Source organism: Peromyscus maniculatus, chromosome 14, assembly GCF_049852395.1.
Source record: "Peromyscus maniculatus bairdii isolate BWxNUB_F1_BW_parent chromosome 14, HU_Pman_BW_mat_3.1, whole genome shotgun sequence".
Classification (NCBI taxonomy): Eukaryota; Metazoa; Chordata; class Mammalia; order Rodentia; family Cricetidae; genus Peromyscus; species Peromyscus maniculatus.
Window position 1 is genome coordinate 72015309 of NC_134865.1, and position 17602 is coordinate 72032910.

Here is a 17602-nt window from a genome sequence, read left to right on the forward strand (position 1 = left end):
CCAACTAACAATACAAACTTACCACAAAAGTTACAAAAGCTTTTCTACCCTTAAGATGAAATCCTGGGTCCAATATTTTACCATAAGTTGTCTATGGCCATGGGCTTTGAGAGTCTTTCCAAAGGCTTCCACAAGAACCCTCTTTTTTGTTTCCAAGGTTTCAAAAGCCGAGTCAGCCAATTCAGAGGTCTTAATAGTACCACTGTCCCCAAACACTCAAATCCTGGAGCTATCACATATGTGCAACTCTTCCCCTTCTAGTCCATGCTAGTCTTGATCCTGACACATATGGCAGGTTTATCAGCACCCACTGCTACCAACAATATGATCTTTATTATGGTTTCACAACCCTCTGCAACACCCCATCCAAGGGTATGCTTTTTAAGTCACTTTATAGACACTGACTGTCTTATCCTGGACTGTTGTGCAAGACCGTTTATTTGGAAGGTAATCCCAATGAGATGAAATAATGAGAAATTGACAAGCATTATCAACTCAATCTAATCTAGCTCTTTTGAGGAACAGATAGAAATAAATGCCTCTGAGAATTTTCTACTCTAGAATCAATACAGAGAAGTGCACATATTATCAGCCCCCACACACTATTAGTTAAAGGTTGCCCCATTTGACTATTAATGCCTTTTCACTTTAGAAGCAAACATTTATGTTTGCTGAGCCAGCTCTCACCAAGATCCTAAGCCTTAGAGCAAGAATCAATGTTCTTGAACTAAAAGTGCAAATGTATAACATGTGCATGAAGGTAAATGCCATCAATCTGAAGTGGATTGATGCTGACCCAGCTACACTTAGACTCCAAAGTGAGACAAAAAGGTTGGAGATTGTGCACCAAGGGGTATGAGATACAATATCCAAGTGTGACACTGCCACCCTCAAACGTCTCCAGTGCAAAAGGATGTCTGTAACCAGACACACGGTTCAATAAATGTTAGCTGTGATCTTTAACTTAAGACACTGAACTAAGACTATGCTATTTTAATAATGAGCAAGAAATAAATAAAGGAGATAGTTCAGTTATAATTGACACAAGAGGGAGAGTAAACTGGTGAGCCAGAAGCACATAAGAGAGAAAAATCCAATATTTCTAGCTAGAGCCTTGGCAGGATGAGGCTTTCAATGTCACAAAATAAAACATGAGAAGCTGGAAGAAGAAACACTGTTTAGCTTGAGACTAAGGTCTCTGTGGACAATCTAAATGTTTTATATGCAGTGGGATGATGGAAGTGAATGATGAGGAATACAAGAGATCTAAACTAAAAACAGAGACTTGGCTCATAGTTCAAGCAATGATATCTTGATCTCCCAGTAAGAGTGGGTACAAGTAAAGAAGGCTGAACCAGAGACAGAATTGGAAAGAGAATCAGAGAGACAGCCATGGAAGGAGATGGGGCAAGTCAGAGGGAGAAAAGAGCCAGGCCGAAGAGTATTCTATTGTTAAGCAAGGAGACTAGTATCAACACTCAAGCACCAGGTGCTCCAAACAAGTGAAGCTAGATTCAAACTGAGACATCCCATCAGAGCAGCAAAAGAGGGACAGGTTAAGGAACTGTGGAGGTTCCTACAGTTTCCATGGAGCTGTTAAGATGGAAGCCTGATACTAAAGAACATCAGAGTGAAGAGAGAGAAAAAAAAAAACATAGAAATCAGTGGAATAAACAGCCCATCCAAAATCCTGTGCAAAGAGAAATAATAAGAGTAACTAGAGGACTTTGGATGGCTAGATAGTTGGTTGGCTCATATTATAAAAAGGCACAAATATGTTTGTGGAAAGGAAAACAGAGAGGGGGTGAAATCTGAAGTAGCCAATTTTTTAGTAGGTTTAGAACACAATCTGACTTGATCCTCTCTATTTAATATGCTTAAAAATCTGCTTTTAATATACCAACTAGAAAATGTGTATTTTACGATCTCATGTTCTGGGACAAACCAAGTAAGATTATAAAATGGAACTTCCCATAAAATCTTATCTTTTCTTATTCAGCATTGCAAAACATAATATTCTTGGGTTAATTTAATTTCAGTCCAAAGGTGACAACTGTATGTAGTGAGGGGGGAAAAAAAGTCTGTTGCTGCTATTTGAAGGGTTTGTTTTTTTCCCTTTTCTGTCATGGGAGAAAATATTTATAAAGCAACTTAACAGATAAGCTACAGTTAGGAAGTGTCCAGCATAGTCCTAACAGCACATACTTAACTGAATGCTAAAGCCTTTACTCCTGTCTACAAAATCCAAAATCCAATTCTAGCAAATGCACAAGAGCTTGAAAAATCAGCGAAATCACTAGCACATTAGGTTCCTTTGAACTGCTAGGTGGTAAGCTGTTCTGAAGCTGCTTAGATTTGTGGTTGGGCCTCAAACCATTTCTCTGGAGAGCACTCCGTTGGCAGTGGAACAATGTTATATTTAATATCTGTGCACTTTAAAAACAATGCTGCTTACTTTTCTCTTATTGCTGTGATTACTTACCTTGAAGACATACTGTACTCTGGGCATATAAAACAACGGTTTATCATTTATCAGGTGATTCTGGAATTATGTGACAGAACCCATACAAAAACTGAGTCAAAAACAAGACAAGTATAAAGCAGTAACTGCCTTTCCCCCAATACATGTACCAAGTAAGTGTAATTTAGAACTAAACTAAACATAGAACACTTAAAAGGAAGAAACAGAAAATTAAGCTAAGAGTTTGTCATGAGCCATAGACGGCACAGAAACTGGTTGACTGGGCCTGAGAACCTCCTAAGTAAGTTGTTCTGCAAATCTACAAGTTTCACTGTACAGCCTGCAAGTAAAAATACTCTTAGGATGTTTTTCTGTATCCAGGATTTTTTCCAAAGATCAGAATAACAATTTTTTAAACAATGAAGCTATTTCTTTTGAATAAAGAATTGCCTTTTCTTCACAATTCACAGAGAGACAAAACAATCATGCCCTCAAAACTTATCTTCCTGTCACCAAATCTACAAATGCACCTGCATCCTTTCCCGATTCCTTTACAACAGAAGTAGTTTTCTTCTCACCAACCTGCCCTTCAGCCCCAGGTAAACTAAATTCTACCCCTCTCAAGGTTCCTGACACCATCAACTGTGGTCTAGTGCTGTTTCAGTCTCTGGGACGCACATTAATGGTGCTTCAGCATGACCTAGCATCGGTCATCTTGAAAAAAGGAAACAGAAAATAACCCTCTGACACCCTAGTTCAATTTCCTCCAGAACAAAGTCTCAAGAGTTACTTCACATGCAATTCACTCTTCAACCCATTCCCACCTGACTTCCCCTACTCAACTTCCACCAGAATGCCCTTAAAAAAGCTACCTTGTGGCCAACAGAATCAACAACCCCACAAACCTGGCTTAGGTTTTCTCCAGGCTCTTCCTCTGAATTCATTTTTTGATGATTCTTCAATTTTTTTTTTTTTTAAGTTTTTCAGGACTCAGTTCTAAGTCCTTTTTCTATAGCATCTCCTAAAGAGATCTTCCCTACTAATTTGGCTTTAGGGGTATTACATTTTTGTGACACCAGGATTCTTATTTGAGCCCAAACCTGCTTGGGTTTCAAACAAATTCTTCTACTTACTTTCTGGGTAACATTGGACAAGTCACCTCTCTAAGATTCAGCTTCCCCATTTGTAAAACTAGAATAACAGTAACAGGACTAGCTTCACAATGTTACTGACTGATTTAAATGAGTTAAAGTACATACTGTAACATGTAAGGTTCATCATCCATAATTACTACCAGCACATATATCCATCAGAACATGTCAAAGGCCCCCTAAAAGTTACTTTAGTCTGTTAACAGGGTCCTATGTTTTCTGTAGACCTATATATTCATCTCTCCTAGTTCACCATCTGGAAATCCTAAAATGACTCCAGTCCCTTTACTCTTCATATACTCTCCTCCCAGAGCGAGTCAATTTATCACTTCTGTAATAAAGGGAGTCTACAGATGTGAAGTCCCAAATTAGTTAATCTTATAAATAGGGAAATAACCCAGGTAGGTCCCAAGCTAAACATATGAGCCTCTTTAAATCTGGGCCTATAGGTCAGAGGAGATACAAAGGCCAAAGTCAAAGCACCTGAAGGAACTGACATGCTTTTGCTGGCTTAAAATAGGGGGCTACTGTAAAAGGAATGCGTATCATCTAGAACAGAGGTTTTCAACCTGTAGGTCACAACCCCACAGACCATCGGAAAATAGGAGTATTTACATTATGATTCATAACAGTAGCAAAATTACAGTTATGAAGTAGTAATGAAAATAATTTTATGGTGGGGGGGGTCATCATAACATGAGAAACTGTATTAAAAGGTCACAGCATAGGAAGGTTGAGAAGCACTAATCTAGATACTGATAGCCAACAAAGACACTGGAACTTCAGGCTGACATTTATAGGCCCTGAATTCCAGCAAGAAGAAGCTGGAACTTGGAAGTATGTTTTTTTCCCAGAACCTCCAAACAACAACCAAGTCTGGATAACCCCTAGGTTTCCATTTTGTGAAACCCTTAGCAGAGAACCCAGTCAGGTCATGAAGACCAAGAGCAACCCAAGTGTGAGTTATGATAGGCTACTAAAGCTAGTTGAAATTAATACACTACCTCAAAGAACAGTATCTCCAAACACATGTTTGCTTGCAAAGAGCTCATATCAATATAATGCCATGTTCTATTTAGTCTACCTCCTAAGTACTTCTCAAGTATATTCACAATTCTCAATACCAATTACCACCTAATCATAGCCTTTATAATCCATCTGAATTTCTGTAACAGAGTCCTAGCTGGCCCTCTTCACACATCCTCCTCAAAGCAGTGGGAATCATTTTGTATAACACAAATTAATTTAATCAGTTCCCAACTGGCTTCATGTTTATACACAATGTCTTAATAGTTAATCCTACCCTACTAAATCTTGCAATAAATGGTCCTTGCTACCACTCCAGTCACATTTCCTCTACCTTTCTTGGATATGATAATCTAGCCAGAAATCTTTCCTCCAGAACTCTCAGTGTACCAAGCCATTTCTAACTTTTGAACCATCTGCACTGCTTCTTTGACAGAAATGCTTTGTTCTGTCATCCTTCAGCCCATCCATGGTAGCCAAGGCCTCAGCTTAGGCATTCACAGACTTCCCTCCTCCATTGCACAATGCTAAGTTACCATTAGACAAAACCTTGCATGTCAACTGTAATCTTAAAGTTAGTTATGTAACCAGATATGTAAGGTCTGTGTCAAGTATTAGACAGTGATGGTAGAAGCCATTTCTAATTGTTCTCTACTAAAAATCCAATAATCTTCAAATGGATGATAAAACCTGTCACTGCTTTGCCCAATTTACAATGAAAAACTTAGGTCAAATTTTTTAGTTGTTTTTGTTTTTGTTTTTTTGTATCATATAGAAGTTGGACACCACAACCCAAAAGGAGGATAGTGTCCAAGAGCAGGCACAAGAGACAGAGACCTACTTGTTCTCAGAGTCAGAAGGCTCATAAAAATACTAAGCTTAAGCTAATAGCTTTGCTAGATACGCCGTTACAGACTCCTGCAGGCCCTGTGCTTGCTGCTTCAGTCTCTGTGAGCTCATAGGAGCCTTGCTTAGTTGATTGAGAGGGCCTTGTTCCCCTGGTGTCCTGTCTCCTCTGGCTCTTACAATCTTTCTGTGTCCTCTTCCACAGGAATCCCTGAGCTCAGAGGGAGAGGGATTTGCTGGAGACCTCCAATTTAGACATTCTCTTCGCACAATGTCTGGCTGTGGGTCTCTGCATCTGTTCCCATCTGCTGCTGGAGTAAAATTTTGAGTTTTATATGTAGGTGGCCAATTAGATTTGTTTCATCCTAATCCTAACTATGATGTTTGATTACAAACAAACAGTGTGAGTATAAAGGAAAAACAAGTTAAGAACATGGGAGTTGTTAGTGCAAGTATACTGCTGAAACAGTGTATTTGACAGCAGTGGCATTCACTTTTTAATGTATTTTAAATAAGTACTTATGTGGTTAGAGGACAGAGTGGTTCAACTGATTGAATATTTCAGTTAATGGATAAAAGAAGAGCCTTGTGTACAGTCTCAGAGTTTTTGTCTACAGAATTTCTTTACACCTCTATTTTACTGATTTATCATTTTGTATCTGATCAAAAACTAAAAGTTCTATAATAAGAGAATTCACTTTGTTTTCTTTAGGATAAAGTGAAAAATAAAAACAGAATGACCAAGATTTTACTTAAGCAAAACACCATTAAGTCGACTGCCTTCCCACATTTTCCATATTATTTTTGCTATGAATATATGTATTTAAATATAAAGGTACTTATCTGTATCTTTTAATCCATGCTTTGGTATGGAAAATATAAAAGGAATATTATTGGGATTAAATAAAGAGGTGAAATAAGAAAAGTAAGAACAGCCGGGCGTTGGTGGCGCACGCCTTTAATCCCAGCACTCGGGAGGCAGAGCCAGGCGGATCTCTGTGAGTTCGAGGCCAGCCTGGGCTACCAAGTGAGCTCCAGGAAAGGCGCAAAGCTACAGAGAAACCCTGTCTCGAAAAGTCAAAAAAAAAAAAAAAAAAAAAAAAAAAAAAAAAAGAAAAAAGAAAAGTAAGAACAGCACAAGCAACACGAGGAGAAAACTAAGGTTACACTTACAGTCAGATGCTGTGTGCCACCCACCTAATACAAGTCTCCTGGGGTCATGAATACTGGCACATGCCTATAATCCCAGCTTGGGAAACTAAAGCAGGAATTCATTGCAAGTTTGAGGCTAGCCTGGGTTATAGCAAGAACATTTAAGAAAAAAAAAATCTACTCAGGCACCCACTCAGAGTATTCCTATGAAATACAGAACAGCTGGTTCAAAGCAACACAACTAGCTTTAGAGTAAGATAAGAAAGGAATGTCACATCTGGAGGCCTCAGAAAAGACAACATTCTACCTCTACAAAATGATACTATTTTCAACTTAAATGGTTTAATTTACTTCAATATATGATCATTTCTGTTATTACAACACTTGAGCAAAATTGTCTCTTAGAGCAAACTGAGCTGCTGGTTCAACCCATCTTAAGGAAATATACTGCTTACCATTGCTGCTGGGAAGATTAGCATAAACTTCATGGTTTATTAACAACATGAATTTCTCTTCTTACAGTTCTGGAAATCAGAAGTCTGAAACTGAGGTAAAAATCAAGAAACTACAGAGCTGTGTTTCTCTGAGACATTCTAGAGAAAAACCAGGTACCCAACATCTAGAGGCTGTATGTAGGTCTTGACGCTTTACAGCCATGGCATCATGCTGACTGGTTTCCACCCTCAAGTCACCTCTGACTTTGGCTCTCTAATTTTCCTACCAGTGTGATTAGATAAACCAAGATAATCTCTCAACCCCAGAATACCTAATCACACATGCAAAGTTTCTTTTGACAGGTAATATACAGCATACCCCCAGAATTCCTGGGATTAGAATCTGGATATATTTAGGAAGAGGAAGACAGGTCATTTATTCAGCCAACCACACAAGATGTTATTATGAGCTAATGAGCAGGTTCAACTAGTAACATGCTTGTGACCTATTTGATCCCCAGAACCCATGTAAGAAAAAAAAAATCTGGGCTTCATAATTGGAATACACACTCCTTTATACTCCACATAATTTGGTATTAAAAGTATTATTTATACAATTTTCAGGTCAGGAACACATAGATTACAAGTGGTCCATACTCATTAGGCAGAAACAGGGAAATCCCTGGGGCTCACTAGCCAGCTAGCACCAGCCTATTTGGCAAGTCTAAAAAAGAGGATGGATGGTACCTGAGTTTGTTCACTAGCCTCCACAGGCACAAGCACACACCTGCACACCTGCAAACACACACATTTGCACATGTACCTACAAAAACTCATTAACATTAACTAAATTATAAAGATGGCATGTTAGAAAAATCTACACAACAGTATAAGTCAGAAATGGAAACCCAACCAAAGAAATTTTAAATAAAAGAGCTAAGATAGAATTCTTTTAAGTACCAAGCTTACTTTCTCTATTCCAAATAATCTGATATTAAAAAATACCATTTACATGACTTTTTAGAGGTCAAGAACATGTAGATTATTTAAAAAGAGGCCCACACAGACAAAACTTGAATGTGATAAAATAACTACAATACCAGGTACTATACTAAAACCACTGGAGAGATGTGGGTAAAATGCTTGCAATGTGAACCTGTGTTCAGATTCTCAGCACCCACAGACAAGCTGAGAAAGATGGTACTTTAATCCCAGCACTTCAGAGGCACAGGTAAGCAAGTTCTAGGACAGCCAAGGTTATGGTCCTGTCTCCAAAATCAAGCAAAGAAGCCGGGCGGTGGTGGCACACACCTTTAATCCCAGCACTCGGGAGGCAGAACCAGGCAGATCTCTGTGAGTTCGAGGCCAGCCTGGTCTACAGAGTGAGATCTGGGACAGGCACCAAAACTACACAGAGAAACCCTGTCTCGGAAAAAAAAAAAAAATTAAGCCGGGCAGTGGTGGTGCACACGTTTAATCCCAGCACTTGGGAGGCAGAGGCAGGCAGATCTCAGTGAGTTCGAGGCCAGCATAGTCTACAGAGCGAGATCCAGGATAGGCACTAAAAGTACACAGAGAAGCCCTGTCTCAAAAAACAAAACAAAAATAGTAAAATCAAGCAAAGAAACAAACTGACAATGAAACAAAAGGAAAGAAAGAAAAGAAATGCTGGGCTTGGAGGCATTTGATATAACCCCCTTACTGGGAGGCAAAAGAGATCCTATGGGCTTTCTGGCCAGCCAGTCTAGAAAAAGTGAACTCCAGGCACACACACAAAATCTAATCTCCCTATTCTTCCTGAAGTCACAGGGAACAATGTCTAATGAATGACTGAAAAGAGAGTTAGAAGTGAGAGAGTTCACTTTCAATTTTAGGGATGTATGAAGTCCAGAGAACTCATTTGATTTGGGGATGATAGCTACATCTGAGCAAGAGGGACATTGCTAGAAACAAACAGTGAGGTTAAGATTCTATTTTAGAACCTATTCATGTTCCCTGACAAAAAAAGAGAAAAGCAGGAATTATTACACCTTTGAGGTGAATACAAAGATCTGTAAATCATTCAGAGAATTCAAAGGTGATGCCTGTGGCAGCCTCTTCCCTCCCATCCCACTGCATTTGAGGATTGACATTTCTCAACCCAAAATTAACTGTGAAATTCAACCAACACAAAAAGGTGTCAGATTTTCCCTAGAGGAGCTCTCGTGAACATCTTGTTCACATCAAAGAATTCAACCCTGCCCATCAAAACACATCTGTCTGTAGTTTCAAGATGCTTCCTCACTTTAAAGCAGAGGTTAATGTTGGAGTTAATACATTAGATCACCTGAGGCTTCTCCCCAAACTGAAAATATAAAATACACTTGAATCCCCTTTGACAGAGGGTTGAGAAGCCACTCTCCTTACTTAAATAGATAATTTTCTCAATCTCTGACACTCGCGAGAGAAATTTTAACAGGGATTTTTTTTTAGACTCTCAAGAATCTAGTTGCGGGGTATTGGGTTAGTGGGGGAGACAGCAAGACAGCTTGGCAAGTAAAACTGAAGCCTAGTGGCCTGGATTCAATCCCTGGAATCTATGTAAAGGAGGAAGGAGAGAACCAACTCCATACACATCAGGGACTGTTCTTTTTTAGTGGGATTCTACATGATTCATCTAGTAAAATTAAAAGCAAATAACAATTCTTGACCTTTGTCTACTACATAGAAGTACTATAAAGCACCAGCTTAATTCTGGTAATTAGTCTGGATGTCATTATGAATAAGAAAATTTAAGCTCAGAAAGGCAAATAATTTACTCCAGGTCATACAACAAGTTAGGAGCAAATTCAAAACTACAGCCTATACTCTGACCCTTGTTAAATCATTACTTAAAAGACTTCAAATATACATACTAGTACTCAAACTCTATAGGGAAACTCCATAGTTGGTAGCTAAAAAAGTCAAGAAGATTTTTTTGCAAAGCATCACAAAATAAGAAAACAGATACCTCTAATGAACAATAAACATAAAAGTCCTCAACAAAATAATAGTAAATTGACTCCAGCAGCATGTAAAAAGGATCACGATCACACAGGGTTTATCCCAGAATGTGAGGCCATCTTAACACCCAATAATCAATCAATGTAATAATCCTCATCAATAAAACAAAACTACATCATCATCTCAATAGATGAAGAAAAGCATCTGACAAGGTCCAGCACTCTTTAACAATTAAACACCAGGAACAGAAGGAGACTTTCTCAGTTTGTACAAGGCATCCATGAAAAACAGCCAGCCCTGTAATTAGTGATGGATGATTAATGCTTTCCTGCTAGATAAGGCACTAGACAAGGATGTCTATTCTTGCCGATTCTACTTGAATAGTGAATATCCCTAGCCAGGGCAATTAAACAAAATGACACAAAAGGCATTCATATTAGGAAGGAGGAAGTAAAACTGACTCTCTCTCTCTCTCTCTCTCTCTCTCTCTCTCTCTCTCTCTCTCTCTCTCTCTCTCTCACACTCACACACACACACACACACACACACCCCATAGATAGATAGATAGATAGATAGATAGATAGATAAAGAGATAGAAAGAAAGATAACACAATATAATCTAGTGAGTAAAAATAATAAGACATACACTAAGGTACTATTAGAACAAATAAACTTGTTCAGCAAGGTTGCAACACACAATAGATCTCTAGAGACATTAACATTCCAAAAATAAAATAATTTCATTACTATTACACTATTATACATCAAAAAATGAAATGCTTAGGAATAAATTTAACAAAAGAAGGACAAACTCATACTCTAAAAAGAAGAAAACATTGCCCAAAAAAATGAAAGAAGAGCTACACAAATGGAAAGACATCCCATGTTCATGGACCAGATTTAACGCTGCTAAGATGGCAACACTCTCAAAACTAACCTATGAATTCAATGCAATCCACATCAGAACATCACCCAAATAGCTTCTTTGAAGAAACCGACAAGCCGATGCTAAAGTCATATGTAAAACTCAAGGGACCCAGAATAACCAAGATAATCTTGAAAAAGACAAAGTTGAAGATTTGTACTTTCCAACTTCAAAACTAAGTTTGTAATTTTTAGTTTTATGGTATTAGCTAAAAGAGAAACAATGGAATAGAACTGAGAATCTAAAATGAACCTCTATATCTATGGTTAATTAATTTTTCAAAGAAGGTGCCAAGATACATAGGGAAAGAGAAGTCTTCAAAAATGGCACAAGAAAACTGAATATCTACACATAAAAAATATGAATCTGGATTACTACCCCATATAATATTAAACAATTAATTCAAATTCAAAAATCTTGTTCTAACAGCTAAAAGCATAAAACTCTTAGAAGAAAACAAAGATATGTCTATGGCAGAACAAAGAAAACCAGGAGGGAGGGTTACATTTGTTTAGCTCTGTGAAGCTCTGTTACTTTGCCTGTCTAAAACACCTGATGGTCTAACAAAGAGCTGAATGGCCAATAGTAAGGGAGGAGAGAGGAATAGGTGGGGCTGGCAGGCAGAAAGAATAAATAGAAGGAGAAATCTGAGAGGGAAGAGAAGGAGCCAGAGAAGGAGGAGGATGCAAGGGGCTAGCCACCCAGCTACACAGCAAGCCATGGAGTAAGAGTAAGATTTACAGAAGTAAGGAAACAAGAAAAGCCCAGAGGCAAAAAGTAGACGGGATAATTTAAGAAAAACTGGCAAGAAACAAGCCAAGCTAAGACCAGGTGTTCATAATTAAGTATAAGCCTCTGTGTGTGATTTATTTGGGAGCTGGGTAGTGGGCTCCCCAAAAGAGCAAAAAAAAAGGGGGGGGGCAAGGGGCAAACAAATTAGTTTTTAACAAAATTAAAGCCTTTCATGCTTCTCAGCATACCGCCCCTCAAAAAAATGAAAAGACAATTCATTTTATGAAAAAAATATTTGTAATCGTGTATCTGATTAAGAGATATGTATCTAAAATAAAGAATTTTCAATAATAAAAAAGAAATCAGGATCTCTGTGAGTTCCAGGCCAGCCTGGTCTATATGTGAGTTCCAGGTCAGCCAGGTTTATATAGTAAGACCCTGTCTCAAAACAGAGAGAGAGGGAAAAGGGGGGGGGGATAATCAACTACAAAATAGGCCAAAGGTAGAAGTAAACATTTCCCTAAAGATATACAAGGTCTATTTGTATATCTTAAGTGCTTAAAAGCATATGCAACATCATTAGGGAAATACAAGTCAAAGCCATAATGAAAGATACCACTTCGCCTATTCTAGGATGGCTAAAAGTGTGAGACAAATATATCAAACATTGGCTAGGCTATGGTGAAACTTAATACCTCATATACTGCTGGTGGAAAAAGTTCAGTTTGAAAAAGTTTGGCTTCATAATATCCAACAATTTTATTGTTCATAGTACCCAAAAGAAATGAAAACAGATACATGAAAATTTTTATCTACAAACGTGCATGGCACAAAAGGTAGAAAGAACCAAATGTCAACCGAGTGGATAATCAAAATGTGATTATCTACCTAATACAAGGAAATATAATTTGTCAACAAAAAATTAAGTGTTGATACATGCTACAGTGTGGATGGATCTTAATAACACCATGTTTGCTGAAAAAAATAGACAGTTACAAAAGTGTAAAATGGTTTATAATAAAACAATAGGCAAAAATATAAACAGAAAATAGACTGGTGGTTGTCTAGCCCTAGACAATGGGAATATAGGATGACTAATACAAATGGGTATGAAGTTCCTTTATTTTTTTTTTAAAGATTTATTTGTTTATTTATTTTGTATACAGCATGTAAGACTACAGGTCAGAAGATCTCATTACAGATGGTTGTGAGCCACCATGTGGTTGCTGGGAATTGAACTCAGGACCTCTGGAAGAGCAGTCAGTGCTCTTAACCTCTGAGCCATCTCTCCAGCCCATGAAGTTCCTTTATAGGGTGATAAAAATGTTTTAAAATTAGATTTCAATGATGGTTATATATCTCTGTAACTATGCTACAATTCATTGTATACTTAAAAGAGGGTTGTATACTTGGGCCTGCCTCAACTTGATGTGCTAGACCTTGTTGACTACCCATGGGAGGCCTTACCAACTCTGAGGAGTAAATGGGGGGGTGAGATAAGGGGGAGGTGGGAGGGGGAGCAGGAGGAGGGGAAGGAGGGGGAACTGTGGTTAGTACGTAAAAATGAAAAAAAATTAAATAAAATTATATATATATAAATAAAAGGATTATATGGTACATTATTGTATATCTTAGACAAAGCTATTTAACAAAAGAAACATAGCTTCCACTTTGCCCTCCTGTACCACTTGTTTGGGGAGAAGCCAGCTTCCATTTTCTTCCAACACTCAAGCAACCTTATGGAAAGGTCCACACAGAAAGGAACTGATACAGCCTCCCCAATACGTATGAGTGAGCAGTCTTCGAAGGTGAGCCACTAGCCCAGATAAGTTCAGCTGACTAGTTCTGGCTAACATCTTAATTATTTCGGGGTTTTTAATCTCTTTTTATATTTCACATATGTATACTGTATTTACATCCTTTTTCCTGTCCCTTTTATCCTTCCAACCTTTCCTGTACCTCTTTCCTTGCTCCCTCTCAAATCTGGGACCCCTTTTTAATTACTATTGTTACATACATACAAATGAATTATAAATGCAACCTGCTGAGTCCATTTTAGTGTTGCTCATATGTATATAATTTTAGGGCTAACCACTGGTATTGGATTAGGGGGCTCGTTCCTGGGGAAGACTGATTCTCCCTCTCTGAATAGTCATTAATTTCCTAGCTCTTCATCTGGGGATATGGCCTAGTAAGATCTCCCACTGATGAGGGTCTGAGCAGAACCACCAGCTAAGCAACTCACAAAGCCCTAACAAACAGAAATCATGTCCAATAAGCCACTGGAGTTTCCACTGTTACTACAAAATAGATAAGCTTCGGCAACACTCTCCTTAATGTTAGGCATTCTCCCAAAAACAGTAATCAAAGGAATGACCCGCCCAGCAACCCTTCCTCCTCTAAGAGTTCAGTTTATCCTTATCCATATGTTTGCTGCAGTTGCTGGCATGTTAGGACATGATCCCATCACATAGTCTTAACTGAATGAGCCAACAGCAGACACCTGATCAAAACTGAACCAATAAAGTCCTTCTCTCAGAATTGAACTGAAACTGGCAAACAGATAGTTTCCTTCAATAGCTAAAGCCATAAAATGTAGAATTTCAGTGCTGTCCAGTTTTTACCTCCTGGAGGGAAAGTAGACAACAGTGTAAAAAGAATTAAGACTTGACACATGGACTAGAAGAGATTTAAGACACAGTAGAGCCAATGTAAGTCTCTGGTTCTAGTGATTTCTCAGATCTAGCTTCCCAGTGGAGAAGTCACTTTCTTAACCTCAGCATGTAAAACAGCACTCAGTACATAAAAAATGACAAAATATTTACTGAATAAATGAGTAAAATAATCTCTATTTTCCACTGGTTTTTCAACCAAGTTACATTTTACTATTTAAAGGCTAAAGGCTTTAATCTTTCTTTTGTTGAATTCATACATTTCATATCTTTCTATTATCATACCTAAGAAATAATGCATCCTAATTACTGGTTTATATGGGCTCTTCCTCTACAGCTAGACAGCAGAACATTTTCTTTTTTTTTTTTTTTTTGGTTTTTCGAGACAGGGTTTCTCTGCGTAGTTTTGCGCCTTTCCTGGAGCTCACTTGGTAGCCCAGGTTGGCCTCGAACTCACAGCGATCCGCCTGGCTCTGCCTCCCGAGTGCTGGGATTAAAGGCGTGCGCCACCACCGCCCGGCAAGACAGCAGAACATTTTCTTAATCATCTTTGGTATCATCAATACCATTTAAGCCAGAAATCAGAAAATGCTCAAGAATTTATGATAATTTGCTTGATCTTGAATTCTGTATTCTTCATCTTTTATAGCTACTATCATCAATTTATCAAGACCTAACATCTGCAAATCTTGCCCTTATTTTTCATCCAATTGAATTAAATCAACAAATATTTGAACACCTACCAAATACCACAGACTACAAAGAGACAAAAAAAAAAATTCTGCCCTCAAGGACCTTACTATCTGACACAGAGAGAGAGAGGGGTGTGTGTGTGTGTGTGTGTGTGTGTGTGTGTGTGTGTGTGTGTAAGAGAGAGTATGGGCACACACATGCCACTGTATCAATCCTCACCTTTCACCTTGTTTAAGACAGGGCTCTTTTGTTCTTCACCAGTGTGTATACCAGGCTAGCAGGCCTAAAGATTCTAGGGACTCTTCTGTCTCCAGCTCTCATGGTACTACACAAGCACTAGGATTACAGATACACACTATGTCTTAGTTAGGGTTTCTATTGCTGTGAAGACATGCCATGATCACAGCAACTCTTATAAAGGAAAACATTTAATTGAGGTGGCAGCTTACAGTTTCAGAAGTTCAATCCATTATCATCATGGCAGGGAACATAGCAGTATGCAGGCAGACATGGTGCTAGAGCAGGAGCTGAGAGTTCTTACATCTTGACTTACAGTCAACAGGAAGTGGTCTGTCTCACTGGGAGTAGCTTGAGCAAAGGAGACCTCAAAGCCCACCCCCACAGTGACACACTTCCTCCAACAAGGCTACACCTACTCTAAGAAAGCCACACCTCCTAATAGTGCCACTCCCTCTGTGGGGCCATTTTCTTTCAAACTACCACACAATACCATAGCCAGCATTTTGTAGGTCCTAAGGATTCGAACTCAGATCTTTACATTTGTATGACAAGTACTCTACCCCACAGAGCCATCTCCTCAACCCAAGGTAAATGAATTATTATAGTACTGTATGCTGTGATGGGCAAGATATGATGTGATTCCTCAATAACAGGAATGATTACAAGGAGTTGGCCCTTTGCTTGAAACAGCAAGACAGCTATAGAAAAAGATAACAGCCAGGTCATCACGTGGTGATGGCTAACCACCCCGTGACTTACTTTGTTTTCCAAGTACACTAGATTAACTCACACATTTTACAATAAGATCCGGTTGTGAAGTAACTTTTTAGATTTCATTCAACAAACATTTCCTACTGCCTACTATGTGCTAGTAACCTGATTAACATTCTTCCAGCAGAATCTCATTCAATTCTCACATTTTACAGATGAAAGAAGTAAGCCTGAGACTTTCCAAGTCTATACAGCCAGCAAAGTGGCAGAACTAGTATTCGTTACTATGTCTTCCAACTCTATGCCCAAGTATGCCATACTACTCAGTCTACACAATGGAGCCATTTCCATGCCCTCAGACTGAGTTTCTGACTGCATTTTCACTCATCCTATGACCTACAATACAGTCACCAACTACCAGCCTGAGATGCTTGAGAAGGAACCACATCAGATCACATTGCTAGAGTCTAGCACCTATTATGCCTCCAAGTGCTAAGAGGAACATGGGTGAGTGACTCTTTCAAGCAACATTTAAACAGTGTTTTGTGACCATTACATGTGATCGGTTATTCAAATGTTTAGCAATCAATTAAAATGATTGTTCCTTTCCTTTGATATTAGCAGTGAGTTCAGTACAATCTCATCCACTAGAAAAATTTCTAAATGCAAACTTAAAGCTGATGATTCACACAGTTGAGAAGGGGAAATAAAACAGTGCTTACTGTTTTCTACAAGAACTAGCAATGTTTGCAAAATCCAGACACTGAGCAATTGGTTGACTACTAAAAAGTAGGTTGCCCCTTGATCCTTGAGCAAAAGACTGTTTTTGCTCCATGATCAATGGCTGAGGTGTAGACTTCCAGTAGCATTTGCTGTACAGTATGATTCCACACACACACAGAGCAAGGAATCATTATGTAAGATAGGGAGAAAAAAACCCAAATCCTCACTCTAGAAAGCATGTGACATTGTACCTGGTGTAAACTAGGTATTAATGCTGGATAAATGTATACTGAGAAAATTACTTGAAAACCTGCTGAAAACATCAGCAGTTGATTAAATTTGGAGGCAAAAGTTCAACCAAGGGAATCTACACAGGTTATGTTAGGAACTCAAAAATACCATGGAATAATTGGCTCAAGATATGTTATAGAGTCAGAACAATCCAAAATGACAATGCTTAAAACTGTTGAATTAAGAAAGCATGAATTTGACATGTTATGCTAAGTCATAAGACTGGCACCCAAAGGAAGGCTAATGAGCAACCTCATTGGAAATAACAAAAACCAACTCTGAAGCACAGCTAACTTTACAGTGTGTCCCAAATAAATGCAAGATGGACCCGGATTACACCTGAAACCTAGCACGTACCCTCTGTGTCTACTTAATATGAGTCCTTCGGGCTGGAGTGAGGGCTTAGCCATTAAAGGCTAGGCTCACAACCAAAAATGAGTCCTTCAATATGCCAAAGACTTAGTGTCAAAAATAGTAAACCACTGACGCTAATAACAAGTCAGTAAAATGCATTCTCCGTTCAGAAAAAATAAAGTGTAAGGGGAGACCCGACTCCATGGGGG

The 17602-nt window shown here is 38.5% G+C and overlaps 1 protein-coding gene across 3 annotated transcripts in view; it reads right to left on the bottom strand.

Annotated features, from left to right (window-relative positions):
• Rps6ka5 (ribosomal protein S6 kinase A5) overlaps positions 1–17602 on the bottom strand; it is a 164153-nt gene that overhangs the window by 145633 nt on the left and 918 nt on the right. The window lies entirely within an intron of this gene.